General features: G+C 46.3%; 1 pseudogene across 1 annotated transcript; it reads right to left on the bottom strand.

The window, feature by feature from the left end:
* Window positions 1-707: 707 nt before the first annotated feature.
* Window positions 708-1,837, bottom strand: LOC101575711 (annotated as a pseudogene). Its single transcript, XR_001116974.2, has one exon. The product of XR_001116974.2 is annotated as an actin-related protein 2/3 complex subunit 1B pseudogene (transcript).
* Between the last annotated feature and the right edge of the window lie 4,895 nt (window positions 1,838-6,732).

The following is a 6,732-nucleotide window of genomic DNA, read 5'->3' as shown; positions in this document are numbered from 1 at the left end:
AAAAAAAAAAAAAAAAAAAAAAAAAGAAAGAAAGAAAGAAAGAAAACTACAGTGATATCTATAAAAGCTCAGCAAGGGTATTTATTTATTTTGCAGTAAGAATTGAATTCAGGACCTTCTGCTTGCCTTAGCTAAAATTGTCCTTAAGAACCACTGAAGACTCCATCTTCTCACAGCTGAAACTAGAGGGACTGATGACAAGAAGTATCAGACTTATAGATAACTCCCATTAGTACAGGGGTCTAAGAGTCAACTGGTTACAACTACTATTCCAGTCCCCTAAGTGCAGGTTCTAAACATGGCTTTTCCTCCAAACTGCCTTTTCATTCTAGAGCTCATGCTTTGATTATACATGCTTTAAGTTCTTTTTTCTTTTTCTTTCTTTCTTTCTTTCTTTCTTTCTTTCTTTCTTTTTTTTTTTTTTTTGAAGCATGTTCAAAATTGCATTTTTATTACCTCCACATCTGAAGGAGTTCATGACCAGCATTGTGCTTTTGGGCATTTCTTTTTTAAAAACAATAAATGAAAGCATTTAAGAAAAAGGCACATGTTCCCTGAACAGATATGCAAAGCTCCCCACCAACCCCTCCCCTTCTGAGGGAGCAGCCCTTTGGGGACTCCTGCTATACCGTAGAAGCATCCAGCAAAGCAGCCCCTCATTGCCTTTCTCCCCTACTAGTCGGGATGAAGGCAGTGTGCCTCATAGGTCACTTTATCTTGAGGTCCTTCAGAGCTGACTCCCGGCTCTTCACGTCCCAGATGCCCATGCCACCATCCATGCAGAACTGTAAGCACTTGGCCTTGCCCCCACTGAGCACTGAGATCTGACTGACATTGACCTTGTGCAGCGAGTGCAGCCCAGCACCTGCTGCTGTGCCGCCCTCTGAGCTTGCCTTCTTGTCGAGGTTCTGGAAGCGCTCCCCAACCGTGAGGCCGCGCTGAGAGCTCTGCTTGGGTACGTCCAGGCGCGCGCTGAAGCTGAGCTTCCCAGCCGTGCCGTCGTAAGTGAACAGCACAGGGTAGCAGTCATGGCCCACTGCCACCAGGCTGTTCTCAGTGATGAAGGTGAGGGCCAGCAGCGGCAGAGTTTCAGAGGCCAGGGTCGCCATGGCCATCTTCTTGTCAGCATTGGCAAGGCACACTGTGCTGTTGTGGCTGACACAGGCGAAGTGGCTGCCACTGGCCGAGAAACAGACGCCATGCACCCAGCCGCAGCTGCTGCTGGACTCGAACATCAGCTCTCCAAAGGGCATCTTGGAGCCCCATGGGGTGGGGGCTGGCCGCTCCTCCACCTCCTTAACGTAGGCTGAGAAGATCTTGCACTTGAAGTCACAGGAGCCCGCGGCCAGGAGCATGTTGTTAGGGTGCCAGTCCAGGCTGAGCACGGTGGAGTAGATGGGCCTCTTGATGAGCTTAAATACCCACCAGTCATTCTCCTGCTCAAAATAGAAGATGGAGATGATGCAGGAGCCGCTGCCCACAGCGAACTTGTTCTCTTTGGGAGCCCAGCGCACGCAGCGGGCCGCAGGGTTGATCCACAGGATGACAAGCGTAGGCTTCCATGTACTGCCCTTGAGCGTCCACATGTAGGTATTGCGGTCTGTGCCAGAGGTCACGGTGTGGTTACCCTCAGGTGCCCAGTCAGTGCCTGTCACCTGCCCATTGTGCTCCTTGAGCTCATGCACCTTGGTCCACTTGGCCTTGCTCTTCTCGTAGATGTGAACGTCGTGGTTGTTGGGGCAGATGGCGATCTGTGTGCAGTCCTTGTTCCAGGCATGGCAGCTGATGGGCTTCACCAGGAAGATGTGATAGATCATAGCTGTTTGGCTCCTCTGGGCCACCCAGCCGCAGATTCTGGGCGGTCGACGCGCCAACCCCTTAATTTCTTAGTAAATTTGTTTATTCTTGCCCAGAAGCTACCAATTTCTTTCTTTTTTTAAAAAATGTATCTGGTACAGGGTCTCACTATGCAACTCCGACTTGTTGTGCTCCTCCTGTTTTCAGCCTTTCTAGCACTAGGAATACAGACATGCGCCACCAGGCCTGGACAGAGGCTGCCAATTTCTAAGTGACCATGAAGACTGAACCAACAAATGTGTCAGACTTCTTTTGTCCAGGATCCATTAGACTGAGCTTGTACAGGGCTTTTAACTGCTCAACTGCAACATGACTTCTAGCCAAAACCCATTACATTAGCTCTCCAGGGAAGGCCTTGGACTGCAGGCTCCCCTGAACCAACCCTTCTTAGCCCAAATCAGCTAGATGGAAATTACATCCCTTCTTCATAGAAAGGGAATATTATAGACAGTTAAATGAGGCGGAAATATTTTTGTGTGTGTACTGGACATCAAACTCAGGACCCTACATTTGCTAGGTAGGTGATGTGCCACTGAGCTAATATCGCCGGCCTGAATAGAAATACTGTAGGCAGTCAGACGGAGTTGGGCCTTCGAGGGAGTCAGTGCAGAAGATGAGGCTAAATCCAAACTGTGGCTGGAGTCGCATCTGAAGAAGACAAAAGTCATAGTGGCCGCATTGACAGATTTCCTTAAGGGGTAACCAGAAGTTGGAGATGATTAGTATCACCCTTTTGCATTTTCCCACTATCATGTTAGGGGTGGAGCATCCTCTCCCACATAGTAAGACTAAAACTAAGACCACTAAAATTGGAACTAAAGACAAGACTAAGACTAGAGATTACTGACCAAGGATAATGATGTCACATACCCTTGCTACTTACCCACATACCCTTGCTACTTACCCACATACCCTTGCTACTTACCCACATACCCTTGCTACTTACCCACATACCCTTGCTACTACTAGATCAATATTACCTAAGCGGCTACCCTTGCAACTTTATTGGTTGGTCATACTTTTGACCTACATTGTACCCACCTCATGATTTTGCTCCTTTGAGGAGTGGAGCCATTGGCAACCCACTTGGGACTCCCTCCTATTTCTCATAAGCTATTTCTATTTCCTATTCCTTTTTCCCCCAAAATTTTCTTATTCTTTTTTTTAAAAAATAATTTATTTGTTAATTTATTTATTTTGTGTGTGTGTGTGTATATGGCCAGCTCAGCCCACCAGGGGGCGGGGCTGGCTGGCATGTGGTGCTGGGGGATTGAACCGCGGTCCCTGTGCTTTGCTTAGCTTAGCTTGTCCTAAGTAGGTGCTTTAGACCACTGAGCCATCTCACCAGCCCCAACTTTCCTATTCTTATCCTCTGTTGTTCCTTAGAATTCATTCTTTGTCTTTGGAAAACACGAACCTGGTGTGTCACAACGCCTAGCATTTCCCGTACATCGCTAGCAAGGGCACTTCTCCAAGTCTTGCCCATTCTATCCCAATTCTCTATGTCCAAGATTCCACCTGTGGGATCCAGAGGTTAAGCTTGGTAATATCTTTTTGGGGAGGGAGGTACTAGGAGTCAACTCAGGGCCTTGCACTTGCCTGGCAGGTGCTTGTGCTGCTGAGCTGTCTCCTCGGCCCTGCTTGGTAATATCTTGAAGCATTTTTGAAAGAGTGGGTACTGATTTGGACCCCTGCATACCTAGGAATTGCACACATCTTTGCTCCTCTACCAATAAATTCTGCCCCATTATCTGGGTTAAGAAAAGCCTTTCCGGGGCTGGAGAGATAGTTCAGTAGCATAAGCGCCTGCCTGGCAAGCTCAAGGTTCTGAGTTCAAACCCCAGTACAAAAAAAAAAAAAAAAAAAAAACCTTTCTATGGCTATGGCACAATGACTTAGTGTGTGTGTGTGTGTATGTGTGTGTGTGTGTGTGTGTGTGCAGAGTCTCACTACGCAGCTAGAATTCATAGTGATCCTCCTGTTTTCAGCCTCCCCAGGACTAGGATTACAGGCGCAGGGTACCACGCCCGGGCTCAGTCCTCAACTCAGTGCACCTGAGGGTGTGGCGGGTGCTACATGTGGTACAGCAGTTCAAACCCCAGCCCTTGGGCTTGCCTAAGGCTAAGGCTAAGGCTAGGACAGACGCTTAGTCTGCTGAGCTATCTCACCGGCCCCACAATAACTTGGAACAGCCATCTTCTGGATTCCTTCCTTCCAGCTCTCCGATATGTATTTCCTACTCTGGTGGGTCTTACCCTCCAGGTCTCAGAGTCCCTGTTCCAGGTACTAGCTGACCCTGAATACCAGAGTGGGAAATAGTGGGGAATAAAGAAAGACAAAAGTCAAAATTTAGTCAGGCATGGTGGCACCTGCCTGTAGTCCTAGTGCTTAGAATGCTAAGACAGGAGATGGCCATGAGTTGGAGGCCAGCCTGGACTGCATAGTGACTCTGTCTCAAAAATATTATTTTTCTCATGTGCAAAAGGGACTGGGAGGAACTTGTCTCTGCTAGACAAGCACAACAATTTCAGGGGTAATCTTTCATCAGCAAGCAAGAGCCACAGGGATAGGGGCAGCATCCATTTAACAGCACCTATTGAGAATGAGCAGATAAGAAATGAATGAGGAACCAGATTTTCTCTATACCCAGGTTCCTGTATTTTGACAACTGTCCTCAGCAGATGCCAGCTTGCTTCCGGAGTGCTGGGTTATCAGCATTCTACCCAGTCAGGGTGCCTGTGGTCTTCCACACACCTCCCTGTTCCTGAGGTGAGATAACACCAACCTCAGGACTTCGGGGCTTAAGTCACATAGTCAGGGCTCCCCCATAACCCCTATCATACAGCCTGGGCCCCAAAGGTTTCAAAAAAAAAAAAAAAAAAAAAAAAAAAGAAAGAAAAGAGATAAAAAAAAAAAGAAAGAAAAGAGATAAGAGAAGAAGAAGAAAAAAAGAGCACACCCTAGGGATATAAAAAGTTATTTCTGGTTAAATGCACATTAAATAAAATTTAGCATTCTAAATTTTATTTTCTTTGTCTTTTTGAGACAGGGTCTCTCTATGTAGTTGAAGCTGGCCTTTGAGCTCACTTTGTAACCCACACTGGTTTTGAACTCAAAAAGATCCTCCTGCCTCAGCCTCCCAACTGCTAAGATTACAGGTATCCGCCACCCTGCTGGGCTCTAGAACTATTTTTACCTTGAAAAACTTAAATTCGCTAAAGCCGTTATACTTTCCATATCTCTGAATTTTCTTTTTGTTGTTTTCTGTTTTTGTTTTTGTTTTTGAAACAGTCTCCCTTTGTGGGTCAGGCTGACCTCAAACTCACCATGACCCTTCTGTCTCTGCGTGTCAGTTCTGCGATCACAGGCATGTGCCACCGCACGCAGCTTGCGGGAGTGTTTCTCATAGCAGCTGTGCATATTGTTTTATAACTTGCTTTTTCCACTCAGTGATATATTTTGGAAACTTACCCATGGCATTATATAAAGATCTAACTTTTTTCAAAAATAATTTTTGGAAGTATAATATATGTTAAAAAGGCACACATAATAAATGAACAGCTTGATTAAACATTGTAAGTTTAACTGGGTACTCCATTTGGCAGTGTATATATTAAAATTGGAATGATATAGAGTTGGGCATGATGGTGCATACCTATAATCCTAGCATTTGGGAAGCTGAGGCAGGAGGAGTGCTGTGGGTTTAAAGCCAGCATGAGCTACACAGTGAGTTCAAACCTGGCCTGAACTACATAGAGAGATGCTCTCTCCCTCTGTCTCAAAAGAAAAAAAAAAGTAAAAGGAATGATACAGAAAACACTAGTATGGCTGTTACAATTTGTGTCTAGGTGTCCTCCTAACGCCCCATGCAATTTTATTTTTTATTTTTTATTTTTTTGGCAGCACCAGGGATTGAACTCAGGCCCTTGCGCTTGCCAGGGAAGCGCTTATTCTACTGAGCCATCTCCCCAGCACCCCATGCACTTTTAGATGGAGCTTTTTTAGAGGTAGCTGAAGCTAGAATTCGTGATTGATTCATGGTTCAATGCTAGGACTAAGCATCCTGGAATTAAGGGTGGGTGATTGTTGGTTCAGTCCACGGATTGGATTGGAACCGCCCTAGTCCCCCGCAGATTGGATACAATCTTGTTGCTTTTGTTGTCTTCCTCCTGCCATGAGCTGCTGCCCTTCTGCCATGCCACCCTGCCTTGGAGCCAGCTGAGTACAGACGGAAACCTTCACAAACTGTGAGCTAAATAAATCTTTTCTCCTTTAACTTTGGGTGTCCTGTATTTTATGTCAGCAATGAGAGAAAAGTAACTAAGACAATGCCCCTGCCCAAAGAAGGCACACAAGTTGTGGTGCATCCCATAGTTTTTATTGCATAGTTTCTCTAATTTGAGAAATCCAATTATAAATAAAGAATAAAAGGCAGACCTTGTAGGGTAGGGAAGTGGATTGGGGTGAGGGAGAGCACAGGCTGCGCTGGCGAACCTATGGCATATGTGTTATTACGCTTTTTTTAAAAAATGTATTTGGTTGTTACAGGGTCTCACTACACAGCTTAGACTCATGGTGATCCTCCTGCTGTCAGCCTCCCCAGTGCTGGGATTACAGGCCTAGACTCTGGCCAGTTTAGCCCGCCCTTGGGGCGGGGCTGGTGCAGCATGTGGTGCCAGGGATTGAACCGCGGTCCTGCGCTTGCCTGAGCTTGCCTAAGCAGGCGCTTTAGACCACTGAACTATCTCACTGGCCCCCATTAGGCTTTTCTTTTAAGAAAAAGATGTTAACGTAAGCCAGGCGTGGTGGCACATGCCTGTAATCACAGCACTCGGGCGGCTGAGGCGGAGGATCATTGTATGTATTGTATGTTCA

This window comes from Octodon degus, unplaced genomic scaffold, assembly GCF_000260255.1.
Source record: "Octodon degus isolate 3935 unplaced genomic scaffold, OctDeg1.0 scaffold00418, whole genome shotgun sequence".
In the NCBI taxonomy this organism is placed as follows: domain Eukaryota; kingdom Metazoa; phylum Chordata; class Mammalia; order Rodentia; family Octodontidae; genus Octodon; species Octodon degus.
This window is presented reverse-complemented; position numbering and strand designations above follow the sequence as displayed.